Raw genomic sequence first — 10827 nt, forward strand, 5'->3', positions numbered from 1 at the left:
TGTTTTGAGAGAGACAGAGAGAGAGTGCGTGCGTGAGTGGGGAAGGGGCAGAGAGAGAGAGAGGGAGAGAGAGGATCCCAAGCAGGCTCTGTGCTGACAGCACAGAGCCCGAGACAGGGCTTGAACTCACGAACCATGAGATCATGACCTGAGCTGAAACCAAGAGTTGGACGCTTAACCGACTGAGCCATCCAGATGCCCCAGATACATGGACTGATGAAGGTACATTTCTGCACAGCCACCTCAGAAGTCGCCGTCACATCCCTCGGCTCACCTTCGATTTCAGCTGAAGCTCTCCTCCCATGGCCAGCATCTTGCCCCAAGCTTGGGTTGAGTTTCCACACAGTTACAGGCTCCTCAGCGCCATAAGAGCTTGCTTGGGCAGGTGAGCACGGCCAAGAGGTGTGAAGGGCCTCACCCGAACGGGGGGAGGGGGGGATTGGTCAGCAGAGAGGCTTCCAGCTTCCCATCCTGCAGTTGGCAGGTTCTGGGAGGCATTCTGCAGGGGTCCGGGTGGAACGCAGCCCCGTCCCCCACCGTGGAGAAGGACATAACACGCCCTAGCACGGCCTTTCTTCCTTCCCATTTCCCTCTTCCCGCTTCCCTCCTCCTGCTTCCTGGGATCACCCCCCTCCCCCCCCAAACAGACTACTCACACCGAGACCTTGCATCATACTCTGCTTGCGGAGGAACACAGATTAAGACCCAGTGCTGGCGCTGCTGGGAATGAGGAGGAACCCGTTCCAAGGGGTCACGCTGAGGCGGACTTAGAGCCACACAGCAGGAAGCCGGGAAAGGCCAGTGGATCACGGACCAGCAAATAGGGTTTCAATTCAGAGGTACAGTTGGAGCGGAAGGCCTGCCGTGCACGCAGGTTAAAGGGTCTGGCTCCATGTAAGCCGGGAGGAGACATGCTCAGGCCTGTATTTCTGAAAGAACACACTGGTGCTGCCCAGAGAACAGCTTGGAGGGGACAAGACGGGGGTCAGGGAGACAAGCGAGGAGGCCATGGTCGTGTCGAGTGTAGATGACGAAACCCAGACGAGGGAGGTGGCGCTGGCCTGGAGAGACGATGTCAGAGTCAAGAGTGGTTTGGAAAGTCGAACTGGCACACTTGGTGAGAACTTGGAGGGGACACGGAACAGGAATCCGGGAGGAGGGGGACATGCTAGGTATAGGTTCTCGTGGGTTACAAAGCCCTCCTTCTCCCTAGGAGGGAAGTTGGGCTTGACATAGACTTGGCGGTGTCTACTTAGGGACTTGGGTGGCATCTGTCACTCCTGGGCCTGTTCCCGCTACTGAACCAAGAGGGGTTGCCTTGCCTGACTCCTAACAGTCTCCCAGCCCCCCTGCCTCCGGTACCTTCCTCCCCACCAACTTGAGGATGGAGGCAGACAAGCCTGGGTCCAGACCTCTCCTCTCCCAAGACCCCCTCCCATCCCCGCCAGCAGGATACTCTGCTTCTTCTTGGCCAGGGGCCGGGGAGTTCCAGCCTGTCCCAGGAGATGGGGGACCCAGAGGGACCCCGTCCCAGGGCTTAGAAGCCTCCCTCTCCTTGTTTCCACAGCAGCCCCGGCCCAGAAACAATTGAGGAGACACAGGGGGAAGCCGACTTTGCCAAGTCACTGCCCTGTCTCAGGCGGGTGCGGATGGGTGGTGGGGGGGGCATCCCCATGGAGGCCCAGAACAAGGCAGGGGGTTGGGAGAAGCACCCAGCGCAGGCCTGGCTGGGATCCCAGCAGGAAGTGGGGGCACTCAAAGCAAGGCGCTGGAGAGCGATGAATGAACAGATGGGCAGGGTGACAGGAACCAACCCGGGGTAAGGGGCACCCAGGCTAGCAACAGCGGGAAGCGGTTACCCTCCACCGCCTCCAGGGTCAACAGGTGCTCCAGAGCTGATAGCGTGCTCGGAGCTGGAGGACGACGAGCTGCCAGGGCTGTGGCCAGGCAGGGAGGAGCAGGGAGACGCAAAGCCTGGACCTCCCTTTCCTCGCTCCCATCCGTGTCCTGCCGCAGCCTCCCACCGGCAGGACCTAACAGAAAGGTAAAGCAGCCACAAAAGTCAGCCCCCTAGGACACAGAGCAGGATGGCGGGCAGACTGGGGCAGACGGAGAACGGCCCGCACAGTGCGGAGCCTGGGTGAAAGGGCCAGCCGCACTGTTTTCCAGATGCTCAGGGAGATTTTCCACCTCTTGATTTTCTGCATCAGGGGAGCTGGTATAACCATAAGTAGCCGGCTGCCGTCACCTACAAGCCCTCCACATCTCCCTCTGTTCTCAGGTTCCCCCCCCCCATCTTTTATTCAGCAGCAAGCATCCCCCCCTCTGTACACAGGGCCACCCCCACAGCATCTCCAGTCCCGTGAATCCTCACACTAGATTGGAAGCTCTCTGAAGCATCTGGGTGTGCAAGGCTTGGGGTCTAAAGACCTGGGTCAAGGTCCTAGCTCCATCCCCTACCTTCGTGCATCCCTTCACATATCTGCAGCGTGCTTTTCCCACCCCTTAAAAAAAGGCATTACAAACATTTTGTTCTTTTGATCCGCACCCCTTAGTACCCCTTTCCCGTGTGCCCTGAGATACTATTTCAGGAAGGAGCTGCATTCACTCATTCACACAAGCACGTAAATGTCCGACAACCAATTCTGAGGTCTTGCAAGGGACAGGGAGGACAAGCAGTTGAGTGAGTCAGTGAGTTTGTAGGGTGTTTCTTATTCAGGTCTGCATCGCTGGTGCCTAGTATGATGACCTACTCCTCACGGGCAGAGGGTAAATATTTGTACAATTGTCCAACTCTCAGGTATCTGTATCCTAGGTATCCAGACGGAGCTTGGCAAACAGAAGGTGCTCGTGTGTGTGTGATCAGTACATGAAAGGATTACCGAGTTCAGTGAGGCCCAAAGGCCGCATTTGAGTGTGGCGTTCCTGGCTGGGGGAGGCCAGCAGCAGATCCCTGCGGGCCAGGATCTCCTCTCTCTGCATGCGAGAAGTCAAGGCCTTGGCAACAGCTGCAGCCAGCTGGCATCATGTCCGGGCAAAAGTCATTGTTTGGCCCAAACAGGAAGCCGCCCAAGGGGAAATGTGGCCTCGCCTCAGTGAACCCCTGAAGAATGGCCCCCGAGAAACTTGGGGACGTGCTGGCGGGCAGGCACCAATGTTACAGCCGCAGCACCCCACCTCGGACTGCTTAGTGGACCTCACCCGATCCTTGGGGCCTGGTGCAAGGAGGGCAGGACTGGGATCCGGGGGGGCGGGGATGGGGGGCGGGTTCTAGTCCTGTGTGACTTTGAGCGGATTACCGCCCCTCTCTGGACGTATCTCCTCATCTATCAGATGACAGATTCAAACTAGGCATTTGTGGTCGAATGATCCACACCTGGCTGTCTCATGGGTCTCTCTAGCTGCCTGTCTTTTGGTATTTTCCAGTGCAGATGAGGCCCAGGGAATGACCCTTTCCCGGCGAGAAGGGACACCTGATGGTCCCACAGCACTTCATTAGTTAAGCATCATCTCCTCATTTCATTCCATTGCCCAACAGTTAGGCCAAGAGGTATAGGTGAGGTTCAAGGGCCCATTGCACAGAGGAGGACACGGAAGCTCAAAGCCAGGGTTCGAACCCATGTCCCCGGCCTTGGATCCTGAAGCGCTTGGGAAGCCTCGTGCCATGAGTGGGAGTGTGCACGCTCAGACTAAGGAGGGAGGTAGCCCCCCAGCGCTGCAAGGTGAGCTCTGAGTCAGGGGTCGCTGGTGGGCAGGCACTGTGGCGGCCTAGAGGAGGCAGCAGGCGCGGTGCTTGAAGGGACAGGGTCAGGAGGTTGAGCCAAGGCCTGGCAGCTTGAGGCCTGCTTGGTTTGTTTGCCGTGCATTTCTTTTTCTCAGTCCAGGCTCTGCCACTTACCCAGGGTGACCCAAACGAGTCTTTCCCTTTCTCTGTGCCTCCGTGACCTCAGTGGTCATTTGGACGCGATGCCTGTCCTACTGCGCTCCGAGCTGGGTAGGGATCGGGTGAGCTGATGAGGAGTGGAAGCTCGTTACCATGGGGATGTGTTAGGTGCCCATCCAGCACCTGTTTTCCTTTTCTGTCCTCCTAGGACCCCAATATTGCTCATTTCCACCCCCCACCTGGATATAACACAAGATCCCAATTCATCTAAGCCGGTCAGCACACAGCAGTCCCCGCGAGAGACTGTTATTGATTGGAAACATGACCTAGCTGTCCAATCCAAGCCAAAGAAAGGGACTTACAGCCCAGGGTTGGGAGGGAAGCCTCTTGCACTCTCCTGCCAGACACGTACACGGAAGCATGCAGCCCCTGTTGTCACTGGCAGCCGTCTCTCAACCCAGAGGGGAGTGACAGCCATCATGGGGACACAGGGGCGCCAGCTAAGGACAAGAGAGAAGTAGAAAAGCCTGTGTCCTCGTGCCCCCAGGAGCTGCCGCTGGTGCTGGAGCCACTCTGGACTTGCAGTGGAGGGAGCTGATTGTGTGCTTGCCTTATTGAGATGTTGGAGGCAGGGTCTCTCTTACTTGCAGCCGAAGGCATCTTCAGGGCTCCTCATCCGCGGACAGTCTCTAATGCACAGAGGAGAAACTAGCAGTCCTCCCCACGCTGGCTCACTCTAGTACTTAAGCCCAGAGGACAGTTGTGAAATCTCTGGGCTCCCGGCCAGGGCTGACGACTGGTTCACGGCTTTTTGGAAGCTCTGCATTCTTTCCCCTCTCGTCCTCGAGCCAGAGACAATTCCTCCCTCCCCGCAGCTGGCCTCTGGCCTTGGCCCAGGCCAGCCCACTGACATTAATGCTGCGAGATTGATGGGGTGGGGAGACAGAGAGCCTGGACCCCAAGACCCCAGGCCCGGCTCCCTCCCCCACCCCCGCCCCCACCGACTCAGCCTCTGTTTTTTTCCCTCCTGTCACCTCCAGGGACCTCGGCCACTCTGCAGCCTTCAGATCATAGAGTTTTCAGAAACTAGAGCCCTCAGAGACGACCCAGTGCAACTTCTTGCTGTACAAAAGTAGAAACTGAGGCCCAGGTACAAGCAAGAAATTTTACCTGGGTCCCAAGGAACTGGGACTGGAACCCCGGTACCTTGGCTGCTAGTCCAAAAGTCTTCCCCGTAGGCCACAGAAAGGCCACACATTGATGGAGCTTTATCCGTTTTGAGTGACAACTGTATACACGGTGTCTCTTGTCTTGATCCTCCTTTTCCATCCCTGTGGCCACCACTCCTGTTCAGGCTTCACGCTCTCTTGCCTGAGTATTGGTCTCATTCCAACAGCCTGTCCAGTTCCCACCTGCAAACTTGCTGCCCCCTCCCCCAGAAGCCAGAGGGATTGTGCTTAACACAGACCTGACTCTGTCATCCCCCTGCTTCACTGCCTTTAGGGCAAGATCCAGGGTCCGTAACCTGGCTTATAAGCCTCTCAGTACTGGCCATTGCCCAACCTCGTCTGTGAGACAAGACCTATGTTCCTTACTACTGAACTCAACTGATGCCCCCTCCAGGCAGCTTTCCCAGATCTTTCCAGCTCTGAATAGTGCTGCGCTGGAGCCCTTCTCGCGGTGGGAGGGTCTGACTCCAGCTGCGTGCCTCCCTGGATGGTGACTGCTTCCAAAACAGAGACCACGTCCACTTGGCCTCACCGTCCACCTGCAGCCTCCACCAGGTTCGGCCCATTTGCTGATCTGACTTGGGTGGGAGTAGGTCCCTACTCCAGATCACAGGCACTGAGAACCAAGCCAGGCCCAGGGCTCTGGGAAACCACAGAGGCAAAGCTTAACAAACAGTCCTCTTCGAGAGCAGCCAACAAAAGCCCTGGACTTGGAACTCAGTGCTGGGATTCTAGGAGCTCCACTTCCAGGAATTAATCCTAAGGGGAAACATCTAGAATGTGAACAAAGATGAACATGGCAGAATTTATTTGCAAGTCTGGAAACAATCTAGAAGACTAGCCCTAACGGAAAGGTTAAGTGCATTCATGTCTGTTCAGCCAGTGAAATATTGTACAACCATTAAGATGATCTTTGCAAGTTGTTCTTTTTTTTTTTTTTTTTTTTTTTTTATTTATTTTTAGGACAGAGAGAGACAGACCATGAACGGGGGAGGGCCAGAGAGAGAGGGAGACACAGAATGGGAAACAGGCTCCAGGCTCCGAGCCATCGGCCCAGAGCCCGACGCGGGGCTCGAACTCACGGACCGCGAGATTGTGACCTGAGCCGAAGTCGGACGCTTAACCGACTGCGCCACCCAGGCGCCCCGCAAGTTGTTCTTAACATGGAAAAGCACTAAGTGAAAAAGAACAGAATACAAAACCATATGTGTAGTATGATCATAACTGAAAAAAAAAATGCATACAGACTGGGAAGAAATAGACTAAAATGTTAAAAATGGTTGACTTGGGGCAGAAAGGTTAAATTTTTCCTAGGTTTTTACCCTGTACTTTCCGAAACTTCTATAAACTTCTCTTCATTTTATTGTCTGAAAACAAACTTGCTATAAACTTTTACTCATTTTATGACTAGAAAAAATTAATTAGCGGAGGCGGGGAGGAAGAGATAAATTTTAGCCCCAGTTCTGGTGATAAGACACAAGAGCTTCTTGTGTCTGCTGGACACAAGAGCTTCAGCAAATCAACCACCCTCTTCATGACTTGATTTCCTCATTGGTTTGTTCATTTGTTCTCTCCTTCCTTCCAGAAATCTCTCTCGAGAACCTCACCTGCACCAGCTGGGCACCGGGACCCACAAGTGAACCAGAATCTAAACATATCAAAAATACATTTAACCTTGTTCATAATCAGAAAAATACCAATTAAATCTAAGCCGAGGATAGGGGCGCCTGGGTGGCTCAGTCGGTTAAGCATCCGACTTCGGCTCAGGTCATGATCTCGCGGTCTGTGAGTTCGAGCCCTGCGTTGGGCTCTGTGCTGACCGCTCAGAGCCTGGAGCCTGTTTCGGATTCTGGGTCCCCCTCTCTCTCTGACCCTCCCCCATTCATGCTCTGTCTCTCTCTGTCTCAAAAATAAACGTTAAAAAAATTTAAAAAAAATAAATAAATAAAACTAAGCTGAGGTACCAAATCCTATCTCTCAAATTGGCAAAACCTCAAAAATTGGACAACGTCTTTCGCTGGCAAGACTGTGGGGAAACAGGCTCTCTCTTAGATCACCTGATGGGAATACTAAATAGTGCAAGCAGGGTGCCTGGGTGGCTTACTCGGTTAAGCGTCTGACTTTGGCTCAGGTCATGATCTCACAGTTCGTGGGTTCGAGACCCACGTCAGGCTCTGTGCTGACAGCTCAGAGCCTGGAACCTGCTTCAGATTCTGTGTCTCCGCCTCTCTCTCTGCCCCTCCCCTGCTTCTGCTCGCTTTCTCAAAAGATGAATAAATGTTTAAAAAAAAATTCAAAAAACTGCAAGCCCTACATGAAGAGGAATTTGGTAACTTCTAGCAAAAAATATATGTGTGTTTACCCTTTGACTCAGCAAATCCACTTCTAAGAATCTATCCTCAAAGATACACTGGAGAGGTGCCTGGGCGGCTCAGTTGGTTAAGCATCTGACTTCAGCTCAGGTCATGCTCTCGTGGTTCGTGGGTTCGAGCCCCGCGTCGGGCCCTGTGCTAACAGCTCAGGGCCTGGAGCCTGCTTTGGATTCTGTGTCTCCTTCTCTCTCTGCCCCTCCTCTGCTCACGCTCTGTCTCTCTCCTTGTCAAAAATGAATAAACATTAAAAAAAAACTAAAAAAAAAAAGATACGCTGAAAAAATTAAACAAGATATACACGTATATCTATTCATAAAAGCACCATTATGAAAGTAAAACTCTAGGAGCCACTCAAGTGCCCATCACTAGGGGTGAGCTGACCACACAATGGGTGGTTCTGCATCTAGAAAAGGGCAGGGGAGGATCACTCAGATGATGACGTAACCTCTGGGGTATGATGCTAAGTGAAAAAGCAAAGTGGAATAAAATGCATACAGTACATTGTCACTTATCAAAGAAAGGGAAGGGAATGCGCAAACATTCATGTTTTCTTTAATTAAAACAAGCAGCTAAAACAGAAAACAGAAAATGTCAAAATTGTCTTTTATTGGATGACAGAGGAAAGGTGGTAAAAGGAATTAGGGCAGAAGCTAGACCTCTTTTCTAGCTTAACCTTAGAACCAGGTGAATGCTTTACATAAAAATAGGACAAAACTGGGGTGCCTGGGTGGCTCGGTCAGCTAAGCATCCAACCCTTGATTTCAGCTCAGGTCATGATGTCATGGTGGTTGTGGGATCAAGCTTGAGATTCTCTCTCTCTGGGGTGCTTGGGTGGCACGGGTCATCATCTCAAAGTTTGTGAGTTGGAGCCCTGCATCGGGCTCTCTGCTGTCAGGATGGAGCCCGCCTTGGATCCCCCGTCCTGTCCCGCACCCTCTCTGCCCCTCTCTCTCACGCTCTCTCTCTCTCTCAAAAATAAATCAACATTAAAGGGGAGGTTCTCAACTAAAAAAAAACTCTCTCTCTCTCTCTCGCTCTCCCTCTCCCCACCACTCCCACACACATACACAGGTTCCCTCTCTCAAAACAAAAGGCAAAATTAAATCAAAACAAGTCAAAAGCAATCTCCCCAAATCAAAAGCAAAATGAAATAAATGAATCTGCATATTGAGTTGATGGCTTCACCATGCAGAATTGAATTCTTTCGAGTGATTTGGAAACCCCGTGTCCTGACTGCATCAGTAGCATATATTTTCTAAGGACAAAAGAACAGACAAATCATCAAATGTGTTCACGCATCATATAGTTAGTCATACTACTGGTATTTTTTGCTCTGAGGTGTTTATCGTACGTAGAGAAAGTAAGAGGAAACAAATAAGTAATCTTGTGAATATTGTCAGAAGTGAAACTTTTCGGCATTAGAAACAAGGACATACGAATATAAAGCCAAAAACCTAAACTAAAAGATCTATAGCCTTAGGTTTTCGTTCAAGTATCAGTATGAACTTTTGATGTATATTTTCTTAAGAAAAAGATATTTCTGGGGGCACCTGGGTGGCTCAGTCGGTTAAGCGGCCGACTTCGGCTCAGGTCGTGATCTCACGGTCCGTGAGTTCGAGCCCCGCGTCGGGCTCTGTGCTGACAGCTCGGAGCCTGGAGCCTGTTTCCGATTCTATGTCTCCCTCTCTCTGACCCTCCCCCGTTCATGCTCTGTCTCTCTCTGTCTCAAAAATAAATAAAGGTTAAAAAAAAAAAATTTAAAAAAAAAAAAAAAAAGAAAAAGAAAAAGATATTTCTGGGTGCCTGGGTGCCTCAGTGGGACGAGCATCCGACTCTTGATTTCCGCCTAGGTCGTGATCTCGCGGTTTGTGAGATCAAGCCCCGCACGGGGCTGTGTGCTGACAGCTGGGAGCCTGCTTGGGATTCTCTCCCCCTCTCTTGACCCCTGTCCCGAGTGCTCTCCTTCTCTCTCTCTCACTCTTAGAATAAATAAACAAACTTAAAAAAAGAAAGAAAGAAAGAAGAAAGAAAGAAAGAAAGAAAGAAAGAAAAAAGTATTTCCTAGCTCTGTACACTGAAGAGACCTAGATTAGTCGGTTACGCATCCAGCTCTTGGTCTGGATGGTCATCCAAACAGCACTGAACACTCCTAGCATCCAGATTCATGGTCTGTAAATACCATTTCTCACTAAAAGAACCACAGCCTCTTGGAGAACTCGCTGATTCCATGTCTGGGCAGAAAATGCAGAAAGCAAACCTGAACATTTGTCATACTAGAAAGTCAGGGAGTTAATAAACACTCCTCAGGTCAGAAGGACTCAGACACCCATTAAAGAGGTCCCCACTGGCCAGATGTGGGACACTTTGAATGATAACAAGGATAATGACAAAATGGATTGAAATAGCAACTGTATTAGAAACTATGAGACAACCATGGTACAAAAAAACCAAAAACTAAACTAAAAACAAACAAAATCCTTGTTGGACATCTTTGGAGAAGATGTTAGAGAACCAACTCATTATTCTGAAAATTGATAAACATGGTGCAAGCATCCAATATTTATCCCACTTTTCCTAAATAAATTGTGCCTCAGAGAACCCAGAGCCGATGAGGAAAGTTTCTTTCTATGGAAGTATTCTAGCTAGTAAATGAGAAGGATCCATAAAATTACAGTATCATTGTTTTGCAAATCTCTAACCAAATAGTGGGTCTAGGCAACGATCACCAAAGTCTTCTGAAAGGACAGACAGACAGACAGACAGACAAACACTACGTGCCTTTGGGGGAAAGTACACACTCCTCCTATGAAGTAGGATCCAAATCTAATCAAGCCTTTAGATCTAATTGCCAATTTGCAGGAAAGGGAAGGGATTGAAGACTATGTTAACACCACGGGGGATGCGGTGGGGAAAGTCCAGGATGGGGAAAACTACAGGGGACAAACAACCTGATTTATTCAATAAATGAACGTGAGAAAAAAATAAGAGAGGGGGGAGAAACCTACAAATTGAAAGAAGTTTAAGGGACCCAGCAACCAAGTGAAATGTACAGACCTCGTTTGGATCCTGAATTTCGAACAAACCAGCTTTAAAAGGCCATTTATTTACAAGACAGTTGGGGAAGTGTAAACACTACTGAATATTGGATGAAAATAAAAAATTGTTGTAGAAACTTAAGTATGATAACGGTGTTCTGTTCACGCCTTTATCTTTCAGAAACGCACACTGCAATATTTATGGATAAAATGGTTTGATGTTTTGGAATTGCTCTAAATAATCCAATAGGGGAGGAGTTGGGGGCTATCAGAGAAACCAGAGTGACCTTGAGTTGCTAAGGGTTGAA

The sequence above is a fragment of the Neofelis nebulosa genome, chromosome 10, assembly GCF_028018385.1.
Source record: "Neofelis nebulosa isolate mNeoNeb1 chromosome 10, mNeoNeb1.pri, whole genome shotgun sequence".
NCBI lineage: Eukaryota > Metazoa > Chordata > Mammalia > Carnivora > Felidae > Neofelis > Neofelis nebulosa.